The sequence below is a fragment of the Crocodylus porosus genome, unplaced genomic scaffold, assembly GCF_001723895.1.
Source record: "Crocodylus porosus isolate Cpor-Errol unplaced genomic scaffold, CroPor_comp1, whole genome shotgun sequence".
Taxonomy (NCBI): domain Eukaryota; kingdom Metazoa; phylum Chordata; order Crocodylia; family Crocodylidae; genus Crocodylus; species Crocodylus porosus.
Genome location: NW_017728949.1, coordinates 66,791,601 through 66,808,607, shown reverse-complemented (window position 1 = coordinate 66,808,607; position 17,007 = coordinate 66,791,601). Strand labels below are relative to the sequence as shown.

The 17,007-nt window shown below is 40.2% G+C and overlaps 1 protein-coding gene across 6 annotated transcripts in view; it reads left to right on the top strand.

Moving 5' to 3' along the window:
- Positions 1-17,007, top strand: part of NCKAP5 (NCK associated protein 5) — a 685,167-nt gene that overhangs the window by 213,644 nt on the left and 454,516 nt on the right. The window lies entirely within an intron of this gene.

The following is a 17,007-nucleotide window of genomic DNA, read 5'->3' as shown; positions in this document are numbered from 1 at the left end:
CATGCTGTGCTAACTCTATTTTGAAATATAGGCAGCTTTATTGGAGTAGATTTATCAGAGCTTTTAGTATCTTTAATTATCTGTGTCTCCTTCAATGTTATGTAAAAGGACACACATAACTGCCCCCCAAATGGTAATAATTTGGGCAGCATAGGAAATTCAGAGTTTTAAAGCCTAACTTAGCTGCTTTTAGCAATCCTGCTTCAGTGAAATGAAAGGAGTACTGATTGTCCAGTAAGTACTTTTCACATTATCCTCTCTTACTACGCAAGGTCTATACCTAATTTGTATATACAAATCTCATGGGTACTCCTGGCTCACTTAGAGCAACCTCTATAGAGTGCTGCTTCCGGAAAAATAGTATAGTACCAGAAACATTTATGTCATCAGGTCACTAGTTGTCACTTTTGTGAATGACATTTGAATAGATTTAGAGAGATGTAATTTGGCCTACATAATGAGGATGGGCATTACTAGTCTGGCATCACTAGTAACACATCAGCAAACGATCCAAGTAAAACATCCAATCAAATTGCTGATGCACACAGAGAAAACATTTTTAGGATCAAATGCTATGTCTGCAGATGTGCTGGGAGGTTGCTCCAACGCACTATAATTGCATTGTGCCAGGGCAGACTTGATTAATCAAGTCTGCTGGAGCATGCTAATTAGCGTGCTCCAGCCAGCCTCTGTACCTCATATATCCGTGTCTCCATGCTTCCAAATGATAGCGGGGGTGATTTAACTAAAGCTCGTTCAGTGGGTGGCTTTGCACAATGTTTGATATAAGTCTGATGAACTTTCCTGTCCTTTAAAAATTGAATGATTATAGTAAAAGAAAGGAGGTTTATATGCAATATTACAGCATTCAGTAAACAGCATTTGAATCAGAATGAAGGATAATAGAAGCAGTATAGTGAATAGTGAAAAAATAGACATGAACAATAAAGAAAATTAAAATCTCCTTGAGAGCCAGCAGAGAGTAAGATTTTATTGAATTATGAATTGACACAGCAATGTTTTAAAGTGAGTGTTTTTTAAAAATTAAAGTCAGCATTTCCTTTTTGTTATTTTTTACAGAGTGATAAAGGTAAGGGTGTCCCATTTGCAGGTCATTGAGGCACTTAGGTAAAAACAACAGTCTGGCAATGAGTCGTATGAAAAAAAAGCCCTTTGGGTTTGGATAGACTATTTTAAATTACTGGATTTAAAAAAAGGGAATCTCTGATATGTGGAGGATTATGAGACTAGCTCATGATATTCAAGGGAAGTACTAGATTTTGTGTAGTCAAACAGATGTTCTAATAAATCAGCATAGACCACTTCTCAGACTTCATTATGTCCTTGATTTGTGACTGCCACGTTTTTAACCTATTGGGTCATTGGGCATTGAACCTGACATTGAACGATAGCCCCCAGTTTACTCTAGGCTAGCTAATAAAAAAGACAGACACAAATTCTGAACATTTAGCTCTTTCAACGTTACTTACAGCCTGGACTGATTTATAGCAACCAGTCTGAGACTGAGGAGACTAAAACTGATGTCATGGTGCTGATATAGAACGTCTACATTACCACATGTACAACAGCAAAATAAAAGGCACTTAATTTGATGCGGGAGCAGAAATTTCTTTTTTCTTCTCATTTTACAGCACTTGATAGATTTTACTTTCTTCATGTGGCATAACCATCTGTTGTGGAACATAGAAATTTATTGCTCTAATCACACTCCCAGGAGGACTGGTTATGTTTAGCTCATGTTTCATAGCTTTCTGATAAAACAGACCTCTAGACCAGGTCCAGATTATCAATGTCGAAAGAATTTCAAAAGCATAAAGAGAGTAACCTTGGTAGTATGCAGAAGCGCAGCTGTTTTTGACTGGTGCGTTTTTTTTTTTTAAACGGAGGACCATTTAAGGATTATTGTTAAATGAAAAATTAAGACAGTGATTAAGATAGAAGCTCATAAGTAGAGAGGTTGGATCATGAAATAAGAGATATAAAAGCATATATTTGGGGAGAAGGATGGTTTTTTTTTTTTCCTTGGCTGTATCCTCACATGTTCGTTCCTCCAGTTTATTTGAAAATATTAACATATATACAGAGGGACAAATTCAAGTCCAGTCAAAGTCTGTTGAAGCCACTGGAGTTAAATTCATTTTTGATGCATCTCAGCCTATGATCATGCACTGGAACATTTGAGATTATTTTAGACTTTTTTTCTGCCTAATCACACATTTAAAAATAGCATAAAATATTTGGCCAGAAAGGATTTTTTTTCCTTGCACTGGTACTTTCTCATGTACTCATTCAGTGCTGTGGCTAATTTGACAAAATTGTAGTTTCTATGTATAATTCCCATGTGAAGAAACCCTAAGAAAAGTAAACTATTTGCTCCTGCCACCTTTGCAGAATGACCACAATTGGGTCAATTGCCTAAGTAAAGATTACAACAGTCAATTTTCATGTTCAGTTCTTGTTTGTGTGTTTATTTGTTATGTATTTCTTTATTAGATTGACATTTGGCCTCAGAACTGTAATTCACTATTTCTTTTAGCATAAAGCAGAATTAATATTTAAACATGGCATGCTTGTTATAAAGGGTCTGATCTTACTCCTGTTAACCTCTATTTTATTATTGACTTCAGTGGAGCTTGGATCAAACCTAAGTCTTTCCATTTGTGAAAATGTTTAAAAAATGTTTTGGATTTCAGAGAGAGTATAATCAGAAAATAAACTGAGGATCCATAGCACTTAGATCTTACAGTGAAGGAAAACCCAGAGAGAGAGAGAGAGAGAACAAGCATACAACAACACAAGCACATGTATAAAGACCTAACAGCATTTTTTCCAAAGACAGATTTAAAAAACAGACTTTCTCAGATAATTTTGCTATGCTTTCATCTAAATCATTAACATGTCTCTATACTCATGGGTTTAATGCTTGTAAATGAAGGCAGTGCCAAGCATTAAACAGTTTGCTTTTGTCATAATCATAAACTTCCACTGGGAGATTTTAATTGGTCTGCAAGGAAAATTGCTCCGCAAGAATTCTTAATGGTGAACCCAGATTAAAATAACAACTGTGATTAATTTTAAACTGCTTGACTAGAAAGCACTAAACTTTGGGGAATAAGATGCATGACAAATGGAAACCTTAATGTCCTACATGGTGTTACAGAAGTGAAGGCTTTGAAAAAAATATCTAATGCTACCAATGAAATAAAGTTGTACTTTGTAATGCTACCAATGAAAATGAAATGCTACCAATGAAATAAAGTTGTATTCTGTAATGCTTTTTCATTTCCTAGTGGCTCTTTCACTATCTTGGCTGAAGAACCCACAGGCAGGATCATAGGAAAGTAGGGCTAGAAGGGACCTTGTAAGGTCATCTAGTCCAGTCCTCTGTTCAAGGCAGGACCATCTTGGGGAGCTCAGCCATGTAATCCCTATTTTGACCATTCCTGAGTAGCCTACACCAATAAGCCTGAATGGGATTTACTTTAGAATCCAGGAGTATTGCCTTTGGTCATCTGACAGAGATCCCTATGAAGAGATCTGAGGCTTTCCTTCTCTCTCTCTCTCTGTCTTTTGTGCCTCAGCCTTGTATCTTCTGACACTTCCAATTTTTGTTATTTGATAAAGCGAGGGGAAAAACACAAGTTTTGGAGTGTCACTTAAATCTTGATCACTCATGTTTGTCAACTTAGTTGCCATGTTTGTTTGATCCTAAAACAGTACATTTATAAAACAAAAGAGGCACAAGCACTGACATGCGTCTTAAAATGCTGAAGTACAGTTGTGAGTGAGGCAAGACCTTGGCTTGTAATACCCATCTCTGTTTTTCACGTAGCTGCTAATTACAAGCGATAGAACATGTCTTCTATTTATACTTTCTGTGAATTTGGTTCTTACAACAGCAATGAACAAGGAGAATCGGCATGATTGAAACATTAGAACACGGATAGTAGTTTTTCCAGTGCAGCTGACAACGCCACTTCAGTTCTTAGATACATCATATGCTTTACTGGCAGTTGTGAATACATTTCCTCTAAGACCCAACATTTAGGCTCCAGAGGGAAAGGCTATTAAGAACACGTCTGATATTTGAACAAATGTACATGTCTTTAGATCAATGTAAATTTAGATGGTTCAATGAACAGGGCATATGTTGTAACTTGGTTACAAAAAGCACTACCACTGCTTTATCTGTGAATTTAAAAGGCTCGCTCGCTTCCTTTGCATCTCTGGTACAATGTCTTGTGTCACACCATACTTTTTTAAAGAGCCTTTTTCATGATTTCAAGCTGGTTAGGTTGGCATTGTGGATCCTCGTGTATAGAAAAAGTAGATATTTTGTCATATGCTAAATTGTATGTATTGTAGAACACTAAGAACAATCTATGTCCCTACAGAAAGATATGCTAAAAGGAGAATGCCTATAAAAATGGTCATGTAACAGGATAATTTAAAAATAAAAATAGTGATTGCATTAGCTGTATAGTGGACCAAAGATAACAAAGACACCAAACTGCAGAATTTTATTGCAGTGTTAACCCTCTAACATAAAGGATAGCACAGTGAAGGTGAAGACGCTAGAATACTTATCGCCTAAAAATGGTCATAAAAAGTAGCTCTGTATTTGTTTACAGTGAATATTAGTTGTATCAAAGTGCTGTTGAAATAATTTTAAACAGTACAGTGACACCTTTTTTAAGCTGGCACCAATCCCAAAATCTAATCCGTTCTTCTGATATTGCTTGTGCTATACCAAGAAAAAATGTCATGAATAGATATAAAAAGTGTCTACTGGTCAGTCATTTTGTAAGTTCAGAAATTGTGTGTTTATTTAAATCAACAAGAAATATTCATGCTAAATTACACTGTCATGGAGTAATACCTACATTACCGATACTAATTTAACTTATTATACAAAGCACAGCTTGTAAAAAGCTCTGGTTCATGAGAAGTATGAGGCAAGGTGCATGATCAGGACAGAACATGTGCAAAGCAAAATTCCTATCAGAATATGGGCCTTCCCTGCACCCTTAATTCAGATATAACTCCCATTCACATTACCAGCAATATTTCATAAGTAAGAACTTAAATTTTGGGATCTGGTTATCTACATCATTTCCAAAGTGATTTGGAGCTTTTTACGTACAGAATATTTTTCATATTAACAGATTGCTATACGCATATAATAAATAACCTGGAGTAAAACTTGGAAGTTAACAAAAGGATCAGTAGTTTCATATAATCAGAGTAACAAACTTAAATAAATTAGCCAGTGTTTTAATTTATAAATATTTTAACAAATGTATGTAATAGATCAGGGTTTTTTGCACAGATGTGTGGTTGTCTTAATAACAAGACCGCCTGAACCATGAATTGATTTGTTTCTCTGAAATTAAAAAAAACAGGAGCCTTGAGCAAAATATATTCCTCAGATTTATTTGGTAGAATAAAGATCAGAAATGTTCCCTACTAAGTTGAAAGAAGAAAACTCCAGCAGGGAAGAGTATAGATGGTCTATCTGACATATGGATGTTTGTTAAAAGCAAAATACATGAACAGCCCAGAGTGAATTATTTCCTCATTTGTATGCAGAGAAATGAAATGTATAATCTTAGCATGGTTCACTATTTGTTTTACATTTTTATAAAAATGAACCCCTTTTGTGTATCAGATGCTCTTATTACTTCAGTAATTATTTAGGGTTCAACAACTGTTGGGAGTTGCTTTTACCTGATCCCGTCTGTATTAGGCAGATGGTTATAGTCTGGGTCTCTTGAACTATATGCACTGTGGTTCAGTCAGAAGACATTAGGCACAGTATGCATCTATATATACAACTCTATCACAACATGGGTCAAGTACTGCTCTAGAAAATTAAATGTTTGCTTTGAAAAAATATTGGAGCATTTATTAATCTGAAACTCTATCCCAGCTTTAGGTGTAGTACTACAGCTGATCGTCACGATCACAATGTGTAATGTGGAATATGCAAAATATATGTAGGTGATGCATTTCTGTCAGTTTAGTAAGTTCTTTTTAAAAGATGAAATACTCTCCTAACTTATTTAAGGGCAAGAAAATAACCAACGTGAAATAACCAACAGTAACTCATAACAGGTTTAATCTTCTGTTCTCACTAATGATGAGATTCTGCTTCATTTAACTTACTTCTACCTTACCAAGGAAGAAGTGGCTGTAAGTAACAATGACAAGATCTGACTGTAAGTCTTTAATACGGGTTACTTCTAAAACCTTACTCTGAAAAACTCTTAGAAAACTAATAATATATATGAAAATATTATGAGTGAGAGAGATTTTACAGATCTCTTTCTCTCTCTCTCTCTCTCTCTGTAAAAACTCTCACTCATTATAAATGCTTTCTTACATATAAGGAAATGAGGTAGATATTGATCCATATTAAACCAGCGTAAATATGAATCATTACATGCCTACCTTTGGAATTAAATCAGATTTATAAAAGGCTAGCAGATTGGTGCCTATACAAACAGTATATACTATTGTAATATGCTGTTGGGCAAGTCTGCATATAGAAATGTCAGTAGCAGTTTTTTTATCAAGTGTTTTTTAGTCTGCATGGAGATAGAGAAAATGCTCATAAATTAACTGGAATTATAGAAAATCATGACTGAGCGTAGAAGAGAAGAAGAATCTTATCCTAAGAGAGAGAGAAGAAAAAGAGAAGAAAAAATGTATACTACAGTGTCCTTTTACTCATGCAGCTACTTATGGAGAACAGTGCATTCCAGTCCTCCAACTGGAGGATGCTAGTCTTTCTCAGTGCAGTCAATGGAGTTTGATGCACCTTAATGGAAAACATTATCAAAATTGGGAGCATTTGATTATGCCCTTTTTTGTCTGTTTCAGTTGAGAGGCTGATGACAGAATGAGCCTGAAATTGGAATTATTCTCACATCTTTGGTCTTTTTGAGGAAGCTTACACTGCTGCTGCCCTGTCTGGGCCTTCCTTTGATGTGTAGATAAAGGACTTTGATCTCCCCATTTGTCAGACTGCCATCTTTCCCTGCAAACTTTTTTCACTTATAAAACACAAGTTCAGTAATGGGCTGACACTGATGATAGGGTGCAGACAGCAGTGCAGCTCCCCGCTGTAACTCAGAACACTTGGCAGGAAGCGTTCTGAGTTGCACCAATCCCCTGGACCAAACAAGTTCATCCTTGGTTGCAGGGGAGAGGGGAATCTGCAGCCAGTTTCCCCTAGCAATGGCCTCTCCTCCCTGCCAGCTTGTGCTGTTTTCACAATGGGAGGGGAAAAGGGAGCAGAGGGAACTCATTCTAGGGGTTCCCCAGCCAGCGCTGGAGCTGGGGTAGGTGGATTTGTGCTCCACCACCCTGATTTCAGGGGGGCTCCAATCCACCCACCCCGTTCTTCGGCAGGGGCTGAAAACACCCCAAACCAAACTCTCTCTGCTCCCTCATACAGTGAAGGTTCAGATTTTTGCTGGATTGGGCTCTTTTAAAACACTCTGCAGCCATGCTCTTCTGTTTGGTCATGGCTGTAGAGCACTTTCAGGGGTCAGATCAGGCAAAAACTGTCATTTCTCTCTGTGCCTTTTTTATCACCACATCACAGACCCCTTGACCCAAAGAGCAGGAGGAGGGGAGTATCATCAAGCCTGTTTTACAGATGGGGAGTGACTAACAAATATATTAAGCAACGAAGATGGTATAAGAAATCTGTGGTCAAGCCAGAAATTGAGCTTAGATCTCCTGAGTTTTAACCCAGTGGAGTAAGAACAAAATATTATTTTCCATCAAATCACAATGTTCGAGGTCAACTAATCCACAGATTCACAGATGTTTAGGGCTAGAAGGGAGCTCATGAGATCACTGGGTCCGGTCCTCCTGCTCTGGGCAGGAAAGACTGCTGGGGTCAAATAACCCAGCAAGGTGTGCGTCCCGTCTGCTTTTGGAGATCTCCAGGGTAGGTGCCTGCACCACCCCCTGCTGGGAGTCTATTCCAGTCTGGTCACATGAACTGTGACAAAGTGTTTCCAACACTCCAGCACCTAAACCATCTCTGACAAATGCTTTTCCCTCTTTTTCTTGAAAAACTCCAACAAAAGAGATTCCATAGCTTCCCTAAGCAGCTTATTACATTGTCTGGACAGATATTTGGCTGGGGTGATATGACTACGGTACCCATTCCTGCCTGGGGTGGGGCGTTGGACCTGGTGATCTGCTTAGGTCCCTTCCAACCCTAAGCACTATGAAACTGTGAAACTATTGTGATTGTTACAAAGTGAGATTTTATACCATCCTACAGGATGGTGCCCCAAGTTTGTCAGGCTTTATAAAAAACCCTTTCTCTTTGGCTCAGACTATTGTAATCTCCCTCCTTTACTCTTGTGGGAGAAGGCATTTTGTGTGGATTGTAAGAATGGATGGTAAATTTGTATTTTTGAGGTGGGTTATTTTACATTGGTATACCTAAGCTGGTGCAACAATTCTTGGTATGGGCACACCAACAGGCATTTTTCTGGACGAGTCAAAAATGCTATACGTAGCTTTAAAGTAAAATAAGGACATCTGTGCAACAAAAATATTACTGTGACATTTTCTCTTCCTGTTATTTGATATATCAAGCTTATTCTGCTCTATATTTTTTCCCTGTTTTCTACCATGATAGTTAACACCTCTGTCCACCCTTTGTATGCATTTGGCAATTGTAAAATCCAGATGTACAAGACCATATTTTTGCAAGAATGACTTTTAGGTCTGTGGTTAGCCTCATCCAGATCATTCATCTGGTTGCTTGTTTAGTTCCGGTGTTGGCTGTAATAGAGGTAGGAGAACTGGGAGAGGTATGATTTAAGAGCACTCTCCCTTTCTGGATACACATTTCCTCCAATTATGAAGAATTTGGCTGACCTCCTGCCTCTGTATGTTATATAATGAGATCCAATGTATGTTTTCTATAAATTCTATGTGCTGCATGAGCCCATTGTACATTAAGGAATGACGTTTTTCATGACTTTGTTTAATATTATGTATGTAGCAACCCATATTTGCAGATACGGTCCATTTGCACATTGAGGTTATTTTGGGTTTTTTTTCCTTTAAAAAAAATCAGGAATACATGCCAATACAGTCATCTTCAGGGGAATAAAACATACATTATAGTTTAAATCTGTGTAAACATTATTGTAAAAAGTCCCACAAGGGATGAGGTTTCAATTATAAATCAATATTCATTAGAGTATTAAAAACATAAGCAGATTTTTTCCTATTTAAATCAGCTTGATCCTGAATTTGCAAACCATTTCTCATGTGAATAGTCCCATAAGGGTTGGGAAATTGAAAAAAAGTTTGCAAAATCCAGTCTGTTGGTTTCACTACCAGGTCTCTAATCTGAGGTCACCAATCCCACCTTGATCTCTGCTGTATCTGGAACAGTAGTCGTAAGACAAATGCTTCGGGATAGTTCAGGATGTTTTAAACCATGCCACATTCTATGTGAGTGTGAATACCAGACAGGAATAACCATAGATGTTCCCTATTTTGCTAGAAATGGGTGTGAATACTTCCATACTTCCCTAATACGTGAGGATGATCTGGTGCTCCAGTTCACACTTATATTTCCCAGGGTCAAATTATACCTGGTTAGGGGAGGGAGGTCGCATGCAAAGGAAGAGCAGATTTTCCTGCATCAGCCCTCTCAGAGCCACAGTCATTAATACAGATCAAAGGCTTTAAGCATTCTGAATCCCTATCCCCTTTTCCTACAGATAATGCTTTATTAACATGCTTGAACAATTGGCCAGATGCTACTATTTTCCTGGCCTCAGATGAGCAGGGATTTCACTTCGCTTTTGTTCTGCAATATCAAACAGCAGCATTATTCAGACATTTAAAAAATATAATTGGAATCCAATCAATACTAAAACTTTATTGACTTCATTGGGAGTAGGGCTGTGCCTGTTGGGCTTGATCAAATGCCAGCTGAAATGAATAAGATGATTTCAGTAGAAGGCAATGGTAGTTGGAATTTCAGAGTCTTTGTCTACAGTGGGAAATTAACTGGCATAGCTGTTATGGAGTATTGACTGTGTTGGTTTGTCTCTGTTAAGATAATCAATAAAAGTAATTTTTTCTTTGAAATAGTGTCTAATACCTGTACCAAAAATACCTTATGTGGAGTAGCTCTTTCTAGAATGCCATAGTGAACGTCTGTATGTAGGAGCACACTTGCCGCATACCACGCTACCTCAGTTCTCCCAAATTGGTATTGGAGAGTCTGAATATCTCTCGGGATTTGACTCGGAGTGAAATGGTTGTGATTCCCAAAAATGATATTACTATATGACCTTGCTAATTGTTTAATATTTTAACACTATTTGTTAGTTAGTAACCTTAGGGCCTAATGTCTTAACATTTAGTCTTACATTCCTTCTATTCTGTTTCACTCTTGTATAAGGAGAAAATATAAATTGTTATTAAGAAGGGCATGGAGAGTGTTGAGTTTCGTACCAGACTTCAGTACCTTTCTTGCTTTTTTCTTTCAGATTCTTCATTATATTTCAGGGTAGAGTTTTGATCCTGAAGGGTAGAGTGTTTTTTAGATGAGATGGTCAGACTGATATTAGTAATTACAGGTGAAATGATAATTCCAGATTTTGGTTGCCTATCTAAGATGTGCCCCAAGTTATTTTCACTTTGAAAAGAAGAATGGAATGAGTTGCAGATGATAACAATAGATAGGCAAATTCAGTTGACAATTTCTGGTCCTGATCTCACCTGCACTAATTTTATACTGAATATACTGGCCATGTAGGCCAATGCCCTGCCTTCAACAGTGGCCAGTTGCTTCAAATGAAGAAGCAAACCTCACATACTGGACACAGCTGTTTAGTCTTACGAGCTGCTTGCTTTCCACAAGTAAACCCTTTGCTAATTACTTGTATGTTAAACTTCTGTTGTTTGCTGTTAGGTTTACTCTAAAGAGTTTTAAAATATGAGCTTTGCATTTCTGAGATCACTCCAAAGCAAAAATGAAAGTCACGGACATTTTTGAGAGCATGGTCTCTTATCTTGTAAACATTTATGCTGGATAAAATTGCTTTGGTCTTAGGGACAAGAAACAATGGTAGGAACAATCAAGTCAGCTATGCCAAATATGAAACCCTGAAAATCTATCAGTTTTGAAAAGCAAAAAAGCAGGTGAGGAACAACAGGGGTTCAGGAGGAGCATAGTTTGATTTCAGAAATATATATTGTTTGTAGCCACCATTATGAGCTGCAAGTTATTGTAGAAAAATGACAAAGCAGAGTTTTTGGATTGTTTCTTTGTCTTTGTTTTCATGAAATGTTTGTACTGATAGAGGACACTCCTGTTCTTAACATCAGTAGGTGCAGGATTGGTCTTAAACCATTTAATACTTGGAAAGACATTGCCATTATCTAAATATTGCTGTTTACTGGAGACTACACTGGGAATTTCAAGGAAAGCAAGACTGGAGAAATACAGATGGGGTTTGAAAATGAACCAAGAAACTAAAGTTTGTGGTCTCAAAAATGGCATCTCATAATCAGACATGTAATCATGAAACCAGAAGAGAACAGTGGTTACTCTCAGACTTTAAGAGTTGTCACGCCACATTGAAACCAGAAAGTTAGCCTTTGCTGTTGTAATCAGATAATACAAGATGGGAACTTACTGTAATACTGTAGTTTAAACCAACGTACATACCACCTGATGGGTTTTGGTGTTACTTGAATGCTGAGGTGAAATCATATGTGGAAAATAAATTATCCAGGTGAAGCTAAACTTTGTATTTTCAAGCCAGGAGTATGAAAGCAGGATTATACTGAACTGTAATGTTGTTGTTGTTATTGTATCACAAATTTAATGTTGTTTAATCCAACAATTAAAAGATTGGTTATTTGGAAAAATGCCCCCTATGTTCTCCCTACACTGAAGCAATTAAGCATATATGTGACTTCAGTGTGGATAAACTTAGTCTTCATTTCAATGGGACTAGTTGTGCGCTTACATGCTCTGTCGGACTGGTGTGTAACACTGCAGGCTTATGAGATTTCAACTGATTTTAAAGACTATCTTTTGTATGATATTTGATGCCACTTTATTTATCTTGCTCATGCTCCTTTGTCACTTCCTTTCACAAAGTTTAACACAATTTAAAGCCAGGAAAACCACATAAAAACACTAGATCATTGAGTCTGATTCCTTGTATAATATAGGCAATTATGTTTCCTCAGCTGCTTCTGAATTGAATTGACTGTTGTTAAAGCAGAACACTTGGGTCCTCAAGATCATCAGTAATCCCTCACAGTCAAGGATGACTGTCTTCCATGATTTATCTGTGGGCCCAAAGATGGGCGACAAGGCCAATCTTGGATCGATAGGGTCTGTTGCAACTCGGGCACGTGTTTCTGTGTGGGGTGGCTGGCTCTGGATTCTTGGTTTGGTACCTGACATGCTGCTCCTGCTTTTCCATCTCCTGTCACCGTTGTAAGGTGTCAGAGTACTGAGATCCTTGCAGCAGATGTTTCCTCCACTTGGCGCAGTCCCCCACAAGTTGATGTTGTATTTTTTCAAGTTGGCCTTGAGGACATCCTTGAGGTGCTTTCTCTGCCCTCTTCCTGAGCATACACCTTGACTGAGCTGGGAGAATAAAACTTGCTTCAAGAGTCTGGAGTCAGACATCTGGATGATGTGGCTAGTCCAGCGAAGTTGATGTCAGAGGATCATCACCTTAATGGCCATGGTGTTTGCTTGCAAGGGGATGCTAACATTGGTGCATCTGTCTTCCAACTGGATTTGAAGGATCCTCCACAGGCAGTGTTGACAGTACTTCTCCAGCAACTTGAGGTGTCTCCTGTATGTTTGCCAGGTCTCAGCTCCATATACAGTAAGGTGGGGATCATAATGCTTGATAAACCATGAGCTTGGTTTTGAGTCTGTTGCAGTCTTCGAACACCCATTTCCTCAGGCATCTGAAGGCTGCACATGCACATCTGAGGCAACATTGGATTCCTTTGTTGATGGCAGCCTTCTGCTAAACCCCTATTATGGTGCCACAGACAGGACACAGCTACACAAGACATTTACTGTGGAGTTGCCCCAAGTAGCCCTGCAGTAAAGTCTCAGTGTCTACACATGTGGCCCTATTAGACTGCAGTAAACTAATAAATGGCGCCATAGGTTAGGGCTTATAAACACAAGCATATGGCAGCATTATTTTGTGTACCTATGCATGTGTAGACACTGAGTTGGAGCTGACCTAGGCTTGGCAGCCTGTCCTCCCCCCCGGACCCTTTGCTATCTGGGGCTGCTCCAACCCAGCTCAACATGCTGCAGTCCCAGGCAAACGTGTACACGGCATGCTTGGGAGTGATAAATTCATACTGCCTCAGAGTTTATTGCATCATGCTAACTGCATGTGTAGATGTGCCGACAGAGGACAAGAGAGACTGAGATACCACCAGTGCCCAAGGCCTTTCCAGGGTCAGGGGGTTGATTAGATGACATGGACTCAGATTATCACGGCAGGTGATCTGTATCTGTGCTACTGAGGGAGGTGCAAAATTCCCATGTTTCCTGGTGAGAAATTCCTTCCTAATCCCAGATCTGGCAGTGAGTTTAACCTTGAGACTATGAGCAGGATGAACAAAGGCAGGTATCTAAGAAAGAGGTTTCTCTCTGCCACCTCATGGCAGGGACACGGACGGATAGGTTTTTCTAGGGGTGGGACAACATTTGAAGCAACCTCCCAACAAACATGGGGCTCTGTGAGGCAGTGCACTGCCATGGGGTGTGGCCTGGGTTGGGGGAGCAACTTTGCTGAGGTGGTGTTGTGTGGGGACCTGGACTAGTTTGGTAGCCACTGAGGAACTGTCCCTCTTGCCATCTCTACACTCCTGCTTCAGGGTACTTTTCACTCCAGCCAGCCTCCAGCTGTCGCCAATCTCTACATTCAGTTTTAATAATACTGCTGTTCTTATTTGACTTCTGTTTCTCTCCTCTTCATTCTCTGCTTTCTCCTCACTTTCTGCTACTACTTCATTACCTTCTGCCTGTGCATAGCTTTCTTAATTTCAGGATATCCCAAAAAATATCCTATGAATTCATAAGGAGAGAATGCTTTATCAAAATGTCCCTGCCTTTGCCATTATGATATCGTATGTTATATTCACTAACCCAGGACTTTGACTAAGGTTGTGCTTTCCTACCTATTTCAGGACTGCGGGTATGTCTCAATAACAATAAAAAGTCAATTTCTTCACATAGCCACCAACTCTGAAGCCGAGCTATTGCCTAAACCATGCAAAGGAAGTTTAGCCAATACTGTAAATACTGAAACGGTCGAATCTGAGTTTTAAGGAAACTTCCTGATTGTGTCCATGTGTAAATGGTACTATTTATGTCCGACAGTGCCCTCACAACTATTTCACTGAAATTCTTTTTCCTATCTTCTTCTTGACTAATGTGACTCCTTCCTTTATGTACTTCCTAAATCCCAAATTACAAACCTCAGTGACTTGTACATATTTGGGAATGTAGCATTCCTTTAAAGTTCAAAAGTCACAAAAAACTACTTGTAATCTTCAAGTTCTCTTGATACACTGATTTCTTGAGCTGTGCAACTTCATCTCTACAAGGTCTGTTCTCTGCAATTGATTCTCTGCGTGCCTTAAATTTACTTCCCAACTTCCTTTTGTCCCCATCTGTATCTCCTTATAGGCACCACATCCAGTGCGCCACCACCATCATTATCTTCGTCATGTTGTTCTTAGCTGCCCTCTTGTCATTTCCCTGTTATGTCAAGCTCCATCATTTTCCCTGGTTTGTTAACCCTTTCTCTAGCTGAGCTAGAAACCCCCGTTCAGAGCACTTTGCCTTCCATAATTTTAGTCCTTTTTCCTGAAATTTGACAAATGGGCCTTTTGTATCACGAGGTACCACATTTACAGTGGACACCCACAACCTGTTGTAAGCTAGATAGAGAGAGGTATTGGGGCTGGTCCTGCTTTGAGCCGGGGGTTGGACGAGATAACTTCCTGAGGTCCCTCCTAACCCTAATTTTCTGTTCTATGAGGTAGTTGATGCCCTTGCCCTTTGCAAGGCCGTTTGTAGTGTCTGACCAAGTTGGTTGCAGCCTATGAAAGCTCACGCCTCTCTCAATGAGTTAGTCTATAAGGTGCCACTCTGTCCAGCTGTAACCTGGAACATTTGTATTTGCATTTATGGCCTACGAGCTATCAGTTTTCTGTGATTTTCTGTGCATATCAAAACAATGTTTAGGGTTTCTTTATAGGATTTAAAAGTATACTGTAGTTTCCTGTGTGCTACATTGATCTGATCACTTTTTTGTACTAAGTTCTACATGGGAATAATAGTCAGGCATCTGGCAAAGCAACCTGACTGGCAAATATTTCACTTTACATAACTCTTAATTACTCATCACTGTTTTGATAATTTCAGCAAAAGGAGCTGGGAGCCCTCCATGGTGCCAAGCTTCCCCCCAACTTTTGATGAAAACTTTTAACAAAGTATCTATGTAGAAAGAATATATTTCTGAATATTTCAAATGACCATTATTCTATGCAGTTGTGTCATCAGGGAGTCATTTACCAAAAGAAATACTTTGCATCACCAGAAATAGAAAAGGTTAACAGCCGTGCTCCCCTCCACCCCCAATAGAGCAAATTTCCATGATACAAACTATCAGCTTGCCCCAGGCCATGAATGTGCCGCCTCCCAAATTACCATCAAGGGAAAGACCCTGGCAGCTGAGCACTCCCTCTCTCTGGGTAGGGGTGCTGAACTAGGAGGAACTGGCTGCTGACCAGCCCCAGTGGTGCAGCAACCTCAATTAAGCGGCTGCCTGATTCAAGGTAAAGCATCTTGCTCTCAAAGCGGAGAGGAGAGTGCTGAAGAAGAAAAAGGAGGGGAATCCAAGCTTGCCACCTACTTTTCCTAGCAGAAAGACCCTCAACTTCTGTGGATGGGTCTGTGCAGGGCTGGACACAAGCATGGGCAAACCGGCCTGGACAGAAAGGGGCCCTGAAAATGATAATTTAAAAAATTGTTATTCTCACTATCTCTGGTGAAGGGGGGCCCGATGCGAAAAGTTTGCAGGAGTCTAGGTACGCTGCTGGTCCGTGACTCCAGGATCCGACTCAAGTCACCTCAGGAGCCAACCATGAGCAGGGGCAGGGCTCATCCTCCAGCGCAGGGATTGCCTGTGACCGTCCTGGCAACTCTTCCTCCCTCTAATCTGTGCGCGAGAAACTGTAGGCATTGGCATCCTGCCCAGGCGTGGAGGTCTGTATACTTCAGCCCCTCTTGCCTCGAGCTTGCCCCTCTATTATCGCTCCTCAGCCTCTTGAAGGCGCAGCTCAAGCGTAGCGGCTTCTTCACCTGGCAGGGCGACTACCACGTATCTGCGTCCAAGAAGGCAGATGTCCTGAACCACCCTGCGGGAGAGCTGCTCTTCCGGCGCTGCAGCGCCTTTCACCCCGGTCGCTGGAGTTGGGGAGGCAAAACTCAGGCACATCTAAGACCTGCATGGCGGACGCCCGCCAGAGGTTTTGGAAACATCTGAAGCCCCAGGTGCGGGTGGAGGATGTTTGCCCATAGTAGGGCCCCTTCTGCTTGTGGATTAGTTTGGCCTCATTTGGCCTTGGATGCAGTGATATCTATATAGCTATATCTATATACAAAATGATCTGAAGCCTCTGGTGGCACACGGACCCCCCCGCTTCTCCAAAGCTACACGCGAGAGCATCGTCCTCCACGTGGCCACGGTGGGGGGGGGCAGGGGCTGCCCCGGGTTGTCCCTGCAGACAAAGGGAGCCCGGGCTGTCCCCTGCCGCCCCCTCCCCCGGCTGCCGGCGCAGATTTGTCAGAGCCATTCAGTCGAGACGGATGATGATTGCCGCAGATGGGCTGGAGCGGGCGGCCCCGAGCCGCGGCGGCGAGCAGGG